At 38.6% G+C, this 12,500-nt stretch overlaps 1 pseudogene; it reads right to left on the bottom strand.

Annotated features, from left to right (window-relative positions):
* Positions 1-12,500, bottom strand: part of LOC102842923 — a 162,849-nt pseudogene that overhangs the window by 13,261 nt on the left and 137,088 nt on the right.

The following is a 12,500-nucleotide window of genomic DNA, read 5'->3' as shown; positions in this document are numbered from 1 at the left end:
ACCCAGAGCTGGGGCGCTCTGGACGTTTGCCCTGAGGCCGCTGTGGATATGCCTCCGAAGGTGTGTACCCGGAGGTTGAAAGTGGATGATATTAAAAACCCAGTCCAACAGGCAGTTAATTTGACTCATTCATTTGTTTTCCTAGTGCTAGGCGGAGGCCTCCTTTCTCTTCATTCCCGTCTCTTTCTTGCCTACCCCTTACTTTGGAAGATCAACCTGCCCAGACTCACACTCACCCACGGCGGGCTGTAGAAACTGTTGCTTGCCTTTAGGGCTTGGAGAGGGAATGACTATTTAATGGGAGGTGAGGATGGAGTAGGTGGGGGTGGGTGATATTTCCTCTGACAGAACGACTTAACTTCCCACTTTCCTCTCCAAGGGGACTCAAGTTAAAAACTTTCCTGTTTTGTCTAGTTTTTTATATTGTTGTTGGCAATATGCACAACAAAACTAATTCTGTACTTTCTACATATACAGATACAATTGATTACAGTTTTCAAGTTATGTAACCATTCTCAACCTTCCTTTTCTGAGCTGTTCTCTTTCATTAACATAAACTCACTTATGTTAACTTAAGGGAGAAACTTCCTTGTTTTGTGTATTTTATATTAGTCTTTCCCTACCCTTCCCTTTTCCCCCATGACTTCCTAGAGTAGGAAAAACAAACAAAACCCACTGCCATCAGTTGATTCCTATTCCTTATGACCCTAAGACTAACCACCACCTTGGGGTTAGCAGCCCAGTGCCAAAGCATAGTGCCACTAGGCCTCCCCCAAATGGTAAATTCTCTAGTCACTCAGGTTTCTTCCACAGAGAACTCCCTTCTCCTCCTTAATGCCTATATCCTAAGAAGTGGGAAACAGGTTTATTGAGGAACTGTGAAGCTATCAGTCAATCAACATTCCTTTATTCTGTTGTTTTGTTGTTGTTGTTGTCCGGTGCCATCGAGTCGGAACCGACTCATAGTGACCCCATGCACAGCAGAACAAAACAATGTCCAATCCTAGGTCAACCTTACTACTGCTGCCACACTTGAGTCCATCAATGATGCCACCTGGCCAATCCATCTCGTTAGGGGTCTTCCTGTTTTTCTCTGACCCTCCACCTTACCCAGCATGACATCCTTCTCCAGTGACTGTTCTCTTCGGACAATATGTCCAAAGTATGAGAGATGAAGCTTAGCCATCTTGGCCTCCAAGGAGCACTCTGGCTGCACTTCTTCCAAAACAGATCTATTGGTTCTTTTGGCAGTCCATGGCACTTTCAGTATTGTCCTCCAACACCACAACTTAAAGGCATCAATTCTTCTACGGTCTTCCTTATTCACTGTCCATCCATATGAGCTTTCTCATCCATATGAGGTTATTGAAAACACCATGGCTTGGGTCATGCGCACCTTAGTCCTCAAGCTGACATCTCTGTTCTTCAACACTTTAAAAAGTTCCTGTGCAGCAGATTTGCACAATGCAATACGTTGTCTAATCTCTTGACGGCTGCTTCCGTGAGTGTTGATAGTTGATCCAAGAAGAATGAAGTCCTTGACAACGTCAATCTTTTCTCCATTGATAAGAATGTTTTTTATTGGTCCAGTGGTGAGGATTTTTCTTTTCTTGACATTGAGATGCAATCCATACCGAAGGCTGTACTCTTTGATCTTCATAAGTAAATGTTTCAAGTCCTCTTCTCTTTCAGCAAGCAAGGTTGTATCATCAGCATATCACAGGTTGTTAGTGAGTCTTTCTCCAATCCTGTTGTAACAACTGCCTATTGGTCTGTGTACAGGTTCCTCATGAACACAATTAATTGTACTGGAATACTCATCTGTCACAAGGAGCTCTGGTAGCGTAGTGGTTACGAATCGGGCTGCGAATCTCATGGTCATCAATTCAAAACTACCAGTTGTCTTGCGGGAGGAAGATGAGGCTTTCTGCTCCGCAAAGATTTACAGCCTCAGAAACCCTGTACAGGGTCGCTATGAGTCGGAACTGAGTCCACAGCACATAACAACAGCAACATGAAGCTATTTCAGTCTCCTCCCATCCGGGCAAACACACTTGGTCCTGTCTTCCTTCCACCTTCATCAGTGAAGAAGGATAGGCTAGATAAACATCTCTAGCTCCTCTCCTCCTAGCCTCAGATGTTTCCTGAGCCTTAGCTCTACTTAGTGAAACAGTGATGGGGGTTGGTTCACTAGATGGAGAATTTTAGCACTTTAAGTCCAGACCTTGCAGGAGCAATGATAGCTCAGTGGTCGAATTCTCCCCTACAATGTGGGAAACTTAAAGGACAGCATCACATCTATTCTTTATCAGTCATCTAGGAAAACAGATTAAAAGAAGCTGTGTCATAAACTAAACGTAGGACCAAGCCCACTGCTCTTGTTGCCCTTTGTAGAAAATCACGGGTTTGATGATACCTGCTCTCAGAGAAAAACAGTCAGACAGTGGTAAGGGGGGCAGGCCTCTTTCATACACAGCACATTTTGAAGACCTTAGGTCAATTGAAGCAGGCAGCCAATCTGTTTAGAGAGTGGCTAAGATAGGAAGAGGCTACCCTGCAATCTACAGAATTATATTGCAAAAGACTTCTAAGAAATTTTTAGTAATATGAGTAGCCATAACCACAGATTAGCTTTTCCCAGTGTGATATAAAGGCCAGGCCTTAATATCTGTTCTGAATTCATGTGCTGGGTAAATTCAAAATTTGCTCATCTCCCTCTTTCTAGTTTATTAGCTAGGATAGTCTCCTGTTACATTAAAGGGGGAAAAAAAATCTTCGGCAATTAGAGAGCACAGACTTAGATCACTGAACTCCACAGATAGCCCCCAGACCTCCCTGCCACCAACTTCCTCATCTACACTTTCATCAGGACCGTGCCTCATGGCAAAATAGATTGATTTTCTTTTCTTCTCTGTTGCTCAGTCTGAAAATGATCAGTGAAATAGCCCTAAAATAGGCCAGCCAAAGGCCTTGGGGAGTCCAGGTAATTTCCCAAAGTGGGTAATCTGCCAGATTTGAGTAAATGAGAGCTGACTAAAATGATACTCTCAGGAATAAACTTCTTTCCCCCTCTGACACCATCTGTGTTGATGCATCTCACAGTTGTGGTGGGGAATATGAAGAGGCGTCCCCTCCTGCTGCTCTGAGTGGCACTTGTATGTACATTTCTGGTCTTTTGTAGGCCATTTAACATCTAAGTCAGCAAGTTCATATGCTACCTCCTGAAATGATTAAACATCAACCAGTTCTTTTTGGTTGATGGTCTTCTTTTTATTTATTTTAACTTTTTGTTGTGAATTAAGTAAAGGTTTATAGATAAGACAATCAGTTTTACATTCAGGATATCATATACTTCGTTTCATCTTAATAATTGCAACCCTCTCCATGTAACAACAGTTATCCTGCTTCCTCACTGCGGTTCCTCTTTTCACATATCCCACCTTCCCATCTCTTCTCAACTTTGTACTTAGGGAAATGTTGCACTTTTGATTTCGAATGATTGGACATTCCATAATGAGCATCCCTTACTAGTATTGTTGTTCCCTATATACATATCTACTGCTTGGCTGAAAATTGGTCTGCGAGCATAAGTTCTTTTCCAGACCTGAAGAGTGGTCAAGGTCCCTAGTCTCAGATTTTTCCATTCCTTTCTGACTAGTAAACCCATTTGTTTGTTTTTTTTAAAAAAAACAATTTTGAGTTTTGTTCCATATTTCCTCCCATTCTATCTGGAACCTTCTAATGTGATCCCTTTCCGAGTAGTTAGTAATGTCAGCCGGTCTCAGATTCATGGAGGCTGATGTTCCCATGTTCCATTAGTCTGTTGGACTAATGGATTTCAAGCATCTTCAATTCTCATTTACTCTTTGTTTTCTGCACTCATCCATTTTCTTTTGATGTTTCTTGCATTGTTCAATATTTTATCCACAGAATCCTTCAATATTGCAAGTAGAGGCTTGAAATTTATCTTTACTTCTTTCAACTTGAGGAATGCTGAGTGTGTTCTTTCTTCCCTTTTGGTTTTCTAACTCCAGGTCTTTGCACATTTCCTCCTAATACTTTGTCTTCTTGAGCTGACCTTTGAAATCTTATGTTCAGCTCTTTTACTTCATTATTTCTTCATTTCACTTTAGCTATTCCACATTCAAGAGTAAGTTTTAGGGTCTCTTCTGATTTGGGTCTTTTCTTTCTTTCCTGTCTTCTGAATGACCTTTTGGTTTCCTCATGTGTGATGTCTTTGATGTCATCCTACAACTTTCTGGTTTTTGGTCATTAGTGTTCAGTGCATCAAATTATTCTTGAGATGGTATCTAAGTTCAGGTGTAATATATTCCAGGTCATATTTTGGCTCTTGTGAACTTGCTGTACTGATTGACAGAATGCCAATTGAAATGTTTCAACAAACGGGAGTAGGGATGGAGGTCCTCCTCACTTGTCTATGTGAAGAAATTTGGAAGACATCTACCTAGCCAACCAACTAGATGAGACCCATATTTATGCCCCTTTACAAGAAAGGTGACCCAACAGAATGTGGAAATTATCAAACATCATTAATAGCACACACAAGTAAAATTTTGCTGAGAAAACAGCTGCAGTAGTACATCAACAGGGAACTGTCAGAAATTCAAGCTGGATTCAGAAAAGGATGTGAAACATGGAACATCTCTGCTGACATTAGATAGATCTTGTCTAGAGGCAGATAATAATGGTTACTTGTATTTTATTGACTATGCAAAGGCATTCCATTGTGTGGATCACAGCAAACACTTAATTGTGCTCCTTCAGAATCTGTATTTAGACCAAGAGGCAGTTATTCAAACAGAACAAGGGGATACTGAGTTTTTTAAAATCAGGAAAGATAGGTATTAGGAGTGTATCCTTTCACTACACTTATTCTGAAGAAATTATCTGAGAAGCTGAATTATAAGAAAAACATGGCAATGAGATTGGTGGAAAACTGTGATATGCATATGGCACAACCTTGTTTGCTGAAAATGAAGAGTACTAGAAGCACTTCCTGATGAAGATTAGAGAATATAGTTCTTCAATCTGGAATATACTTCAACATAAAAAAGACAAAAATCCTCACAACTGGACCAATATACAACATCATGATAAATAGAGAAAAGATTTAAAGAAAAAAAGAAAGATTTCATTTTACTTGGAGCCATAATCAACATCCACAGAAATAGCAGTCAGGAAATCAAATGATTGGCATTAAGTAAATCTGCTGCAAAATACCTCTTTTAAAGTGTTAAAAAAAACAACGATGTATCACTTTGAAGATTAAAGTGTACCTGACCCAAGCCACAGTATTTTCAATTGCCTCAGATGCATGTGAAAGTTGGACAAGGAATAAGAAAGATTAAAGATTAGATGTCTTTAAAGTATGGTATTGGAGAAGAATATTTAATATTCCATGGATTTTCAGAAGAATGAACCAACATTCTTGTAAGAAGCCAGAATGCTCCTTAGAAATGAGGATGGCATGTCATATCATCAGGAAGGATCAGTCTTGGAGAAGAACATTATGTTTGGTAAAGCAAAGAGTCAGGAAAAAAGAGGAAGAGCCTTAATGAGATGGATTGACCAAAGTGTCTGCAACAATGGACTCAAATATAGCAATGATTGTGAGGATGGCCCAAGGACTAAGAAGTGTTTCATTCTATTGTTCATCGGTTCCGTATGAATGATAACGTACTTGATGGTAACTAACAACAACAAGTTAGCAAGTATTTATATAGCAATTTTGTGTGACCAGTTTTCTGTGCTCAAGAGACTTAATACCTTGGTAGGCAGGTATGTAGGTAGCAGTCATCAAATTGACTCTGACTCGAGACCACATATATGTTGCTTAGATCCAGGTCACCCTCATGATTACTGACATGTTTGAATCCTTCATCATGACTCCGTTGTCAGTCCATCTCACTGAGGGGCTCTCATGCCCTTGTTGACCCTCCATTTAAACATTTCATGATGTCCTCCTCCAACGATTACTTCGTCTTGACCAGTCCAAAGCAAGTGAGTCGGGCAATGTTGATATGATCTCTTAACTGATTTTCAGAAGTAGGCTATCATGCCTTTCTTTCTAGTCTGACTTATCTGGGAAGGTGGTGGAATACCCTGTTGGAGAAGAAAAATATGCATAAGATAAACAATTAGAAACCACGAAAACACAATCAAACTTCATGGAACAAAGTTCTAAGCAGGGGAGATGACAGGCTTTGTGGAAGAGGTAGAACTCAATACATGCTTAAAGCCTGGTATTTTTGTATAAATAGGTGTATCATAGAACATGTTTATCAGAGTGCATAGAAAATCTTATTTTATAACAGAAGAATGTATAGTTCTGGTTTGTCATTTGATTAGCTGTTACCGTGATAATTTATTTGAGTCTCAGTTTCATCTGTAAAAATATTGCTTTGCCATCCTCATAGAGTTATTATGAAGATTATGAAATAATCAAATGTAAGGGAATAAATCATTTTTATTTTTATTTTTTTGCTATGGCAGGAGCTCAGTGGAGAAGGAGGATAATTAAAATTGAGAACCTAGTACAAGTTGGCCCAGGATCGGGCAGGGTTTTGTTCTGCTGTGCATAAGGTCGCTCTGAGTCGGCACCAACTCCATGGCACCTAACAACAACAGTACAAGTTAGCAGCTATATATATCCTATTTATTCCTCATAACAGTTTTCTAAGTTATATGATAACATGCCCATTTTATAGATAAGAAGACATTTTTAGGGAATTTGGTTGATTTGCTGCCAGATCATACAGTTAGCACGTGGCAGAGTCAGGACTGGAACCTAAATCTGTCTTGAAAAAACCCATATTCTTTTCACTCATCGTGATTCCACACAGTAACTGGGTTACACTTGGAAAAAATAACTTTAGAATAGCTCATAACCTGGAACCTCATAGAACAATTTTTAGCCAGTAACTTCTGTCTTAGTTACCTAGTGTTGGTATAACACAATTGCCACCGATGATTAGGGTTAGTACCAGGATGGGCTTATTAACATAACAAAAGAAAACCCTGTTACCAAACAGGATCATATCTACAGGTATAGGAGCCAGGAATTCATCACAAACTTTTGGGAACACAATTTAACCCAATGCAACCAATAGACAAGATAAACTTTGCATACTTCTGATGGAAAGCCAGGTACCACTACTATGTTAGCCAGTTTCTTTGTTGCCAGGGTTCAACCACGCATAAATTAGAAACATCACACCACCCAGTAAGGGGGTTAGAATACACAGAAACAGCCATGAAATGTGCAAACCAAGTACAACTTTCTTCACCTATGCAGAGAAAACCACAAGAGAGTTTTGTGAAGTAAATGAATGTATTTTAAAGATATACTTCGATGGTCAGGGAGAGAGTAGGCAGAAAGGTGTGGAAAACTTCCAGGCAGTTCTGACCCACTTCATGTTTTAAGTGTGCTTCTGTTGATAAGTGCCATTGAGTCAGTTCTGACCCATAGTGACCCTGCATGGGGTTTCCCAGCAGCACCTGGGAGAGTTTGAACTGCTAACTTTGTGGCTTGCAGTCCAGTGCTGATTCTACAGCACCACACCAGAATTCTTTATTAAGTGTAGAAAAATGTAGTAAGATGGTGGTCCCAAGTACTGGTTGTTGAATATTCAACATAAAGTCAATTACAGATAAAAACTTAAAAGCAAAAATAAAGTCTACAAAAATATAACCCAAAAATAAAAATAAACACCAGCAAAAAGAAAAAAATCATAGCTTTTTTTTTTTTTTTCCTGAAAAGAGAGTGCAAGCAATTTTGACAAGTTTTTGAAATTTTCTTACCTGGTCACTTGTGATGTGAACCAGTAAGATGTTGGGCGAATTGTAATTCCAGCTCTTCTGTTCCCTTCCTAGGGAACAGGCACATCAAAACTGTGGAGAGGTTGTAGCCTGTGAGATGGGTAGGCACCAAAGAACAGATTTAGGCAAGAGCTATGAAATGGAGATCTGGGATAATAGGGATCTAGCAGTTGGGGAAGTAAAAGGGGTGGAATTCAGGCCAAGGCAATTGTGGAATGCTGCCAAATATGTGATGAGGAGCTTTAGTATTTGCCTGTTGGGCATTAAAATACCATGAATCATTGACAAGAAACCAAACAGTGCTGAATCTATATAACAATTTGAACCCATATTGCTCCAAGTAAAATCAAATTAGAGTCTTTTCCCAATTAGATTATGTAAACGCTTACACAGAGCACAAATAGTTGTGTTCATAGTATACATGGTTGCCATTTCCATCTTACACCTCAGCGCAGATACACTCAAGCACACCCATCTCAACACTCAGTCTGTGTCAACATTCTGCTTCTAGATAATAAATATGAGACACAGCCCACAGTGTTTTTAATTGCATCTATAAACTGGGATTAACCCCCAAGTTAGGTTTCACTATTGCAATTAAATGTCCTCAAATAAATTGTTTCCTCAATAAACAAATGGAAGGGACTGTGTTTGCCCTGAATAATAACAGGTGTAATATTTTACTTGCTAAAGTTAAGTATTAAGTGGAATCACTTGCTGGCCCTGATTTATTCCCTGAGATCGGAAAGTCATTTTTCACTACGTCATGTGCCGCTTCGGTACTGTATAAACAGCTAATAATGCACTAAATCAACTTAGCACGACCTTGCATCTCACCTAAAGCCACCAAGCCTTCAAAACCTTGAGTTGGATGTTTTTAAGAGAACCAAAGAAAATAGAAGCTCTCTTGAAAATACAACTTGATTGAATGCTTTTTTTGCTCTTGTTTTTGTCTTTAGCCTCTAAGATTCAAAATGTAAGAATTATATGAAAACCTACCAAATCAGTAACTAATCCAGTAACTCTTTTTGGATGTGCACCCTCTGGGTTTTCCAGTTGCAGTTGCACAAGCTAGGAGGCTAAGCCCTCCTAGCTTAGTCCTAATGAAACAGACTAGGCCATAAGGGACTAATGATAGAACTGGAGTCTCCTGGGGGGTGCAAATGGTTGGACACTCAGCTGTATTATGAGTAAAGGTTAGAGGTTCAAGTCCATCCAGCAGTGATTCCAAAGAAAGGTCTGGTGATCTACTGCTGGAAAATTAGCCATTGAAAGTTTTATGTATCTGTTCTATTCTGTCACATGAAATCACTAACTGGTCTTCGATAATGGAACCAATTTTCTTTGCATCTGCTCTGAAGTCATTGAGAAGTTGCTACATATCATGACCTTATCTCCTTTGTTGGGGTCATGGTGTGACACTCTAGGATAAGCACTGGACTGCTAAATGCAAGGTCAGCAGTTCAAATGCAAAGCTGTTCCTCAGAAACAGGATATATAGGGCCACTATGAGTCGGAACCAACTCAACAGCACTTAGCAACAGCAACAATGTCCTTTGTTGGTAAAATTGCAAAGGAACCTCTTAAAACTACTATTTTCTTACTTCATCATGGAATAGTGGTCTCATATTTTAGTTGTTAGTGAACACAGGATAGACTTTTAAGTTTTTTGATGTGCATACAAATTTTAATATTTCAGTGGTACCTCTTGTGTGTGTGTGTGTGTGTCTTTTTAAGGAGTCAGAGAAGGAAGCAGGGTTTGAAGCATCCTGGGAGGTTGGAGAGAGTATTAAATTATATTAGTACTTAATGAACTAGGACATGTTATTGCGTATTTGCTAAGAATCTATTAGGCATATGCCAGTCTTACTAAATGGTGGTGATTTGTTAGAACAGGGATTATTAAAATTGACTAATTACTGATTCAATTAGTAACTTAAATTAGTAATATATTTTTCAATTTATATGTTTTGCCCCTTTGGTTTCTTAATAAAATGTTTAGTAATGAGAATTTGTAACATGTACATTTTGGTGTTTTTTTAGAAATCTATTTTAATTAATTTATTTTCATATAATTCTTTACATACTTTATTTAGTCTGGTTCTTCTTAACTTTTTGTAACACTATGGCTACTGTTCACGTGTCCCCTGCCCATGTTACCCCTGTATACCAAACTGCATTTAAAATGATGAGTCTGCCTTTTAAAAAGATGAATCAAATATGTACTGTGCTTCAAATCAGCCTGGGTGAGATAACATATATGCTGCACTGAGTTGATATAATTCCAGTTCCAGCCAAAGAGTCTGAAAACTTTAGTTATGACAGCCTCTTTGATAGTGAAGGCAAGGTTTCTAGTAAGTTTGTAATATATTGAAATGACCTCAAGGACACTGCCCTCCCCCCTCCCCTTTACTACTTTCTTATATGCCTAGGTTGAAAATTATTGATTTAGTTAAAGAGCAATTTAGGACAAATTTTATTCATATTCTCATCAGCATCATCACTGTCACCCTAACCTTTTTAGTTTTCTCACCACATCATTCTAAATGATTACCAAGCTGCACTTAGTTTAGTTAGTGAATCTTTCATACTTACACTTAAGAGTTTGCTTTTCCCAAACTATTATAAAACATTTTTAAGTGACAAAGGATATCAGATGAAGAGGATAAAATATTTAACACGTAGGACCTTTTTCAGAGCTTGAATATATCTATAGATAATTGTAAGCTCCTAGGAATACTTGATGGGAAATATATTGATAATGCAATTTTTCTTTTGAAAGGATTTTAATGATTGCAAATCTGGTTTAATAATTAAATTAATAAGAACTATTTGATTCCAACATGGGCCTTTTAATTATATACAGAGCTAATAATTTCTGTCTTGCCAGAAAAAGAGGTCTTAAAAGACCATATTGGGCAAGCTACAATTATACGCCATATCTGCAACATTAACCTTTATATTAAAATGCATTTAATGTAGTTCCTGAAGATAGTAAAGAAAAAACAAATATAAAATGTTCACAACAATAACCTTATTTTACTGCCATGAATAAAAAATGTAGCATCCTTTTCCATAAAATATGGCTTTTTACACTTTAGTACTCTATTGTAAAAGGATCTCTGGTAGCGAAGTGGTTATGTATTGGGCTGCGAACCTTAAGGTCAGCCTTTCAAAACTACCAGCCGTTCTATGGGAGAAAGATGAGGCTTTCTGCTCCCATAAAGATTTATAGCCTTGGAAACCCTGTGCAGGGTCACTATAGTCGGAACCAACTCCACAGTACTTAGCAACAACAATCTACTGCAAAATAGAAAATGAAATTTTCTATTGCTCATTTCAGAAAAGGATCTTACAAATCAGCGATATAAGAATAAGCTCAGAAAACATATTATCAGTATTTTATATAGGATGCTCTGGTGTGGCACTATAGGATAAACAGTGGACTAATAACTGTAAGGTCAGTAGTTCAAACCCACCAGCTGCTCCTCAGAAACCCTATCTAGGATCACTATGAATAGGAACGAATGTGACTTAACAATATCAACTTGTACATGAAGATGTTACTACATGTGAGGCAGTGTGCTTGATTAGAAACACCTGACTATGTTAATTTCTATAGCTGTTGTAACAAATTAAGTGGCTTTAAACAATTGGAATATATTCTCTTCTGGTCTAGGGACCAGTGGTTTGAATAACATATGTCAGCAGAGTCATAGCCTTTCTGAATGCTCTAGCTGAGGCTCCTTCCTTCTCTCTCAACTTCTGGTAGTCCTAAGTATTCCTGGATTTGTACCTACATCTTTACATGGTCACCCTTCCTCTGTATCTAGCTATGTTTTTTCTCTTTATAAGACACTACACACTAAGGAGCTCTGGTAGCGTAGTGGTTACGAATGTGGCTGCGAACCTTAAGGTCAGCAGTTTGAAACTACGAGCTCTGCGGGGAGAAAAATGAGGTTTTCTACTCCCGTAAAGATTTACACCCTCAGAAACCCTGTACAGGGTCGCTATGGGTCAGAACCGACTCGATGGCACTTAATAACATAACAACAACAACTCAGATTAGATTAAGGAGCTGTGATAATGTAGATGTTATGAGTCAGGCTACTAACCTCAAGGACAGCAGTTCAAAACTACCAGCTCTTCCATGGAAGAAAGATGAGGCTTTTTGCTCCCATAAAGTTTTACCTCCTTGGAAACCCTATGTTGCCAGAATGAGTTGGAACTGACTCCATGGCACATAATCACCACTGCTCCTCAGATTAGATTAGTGTATTACAGTGTAATCTCATATTAACTTTACTGATAACATCTTCATAGATTCTATTTTCAAACAAGGTCGCATTGAAAGGCACAGGGATTAGGACTTCAACATATATTTTGGAGTGGAGGGGTGGGGGAAACACACAGTTTAATGCGTAACACGAATATTGGAACTTGGCAGTTCCAGGGTCATGGCTGACTTTTTCGCTTACACGTTGCTGTGTAAACTTGGATAAATCACTTAATCCTCAACTTCAGTTTTCTTATCTGTAAAATGGGGATAATAATGTCCTGGTGTGACACTATAGGATAAGCACCAGACTGTTAACTAAAAGGTCAGTAGTTCAAATGATCAGTCAATTGTCTGATACATCATACGGGGTCGCTATGAGTTG

The sequence above is a fragment of the Chrysochloris asiatica genome, unplaced genomic scaffold (assembly GCF_000296735.1).
Source record: "Chrysochloris asiatica unplaced genomic scaffold, ChrAsi1.0 scaffold00166, whole genome shotgun sequence".
Classification (NCBI taxonomy): domain Eukaryota; kingdom Metazoa; phylum Chordata; class Mammalia; order Afrosoricida; family Chrysochloridae; genus Chrysochloris; species Chrysochloris asiatica.
The sequence above is the reverse complement of the archived record's forward strand: the minus strand, read 5'-3'. Positions and strand labels throughout refer to the sequence as shown.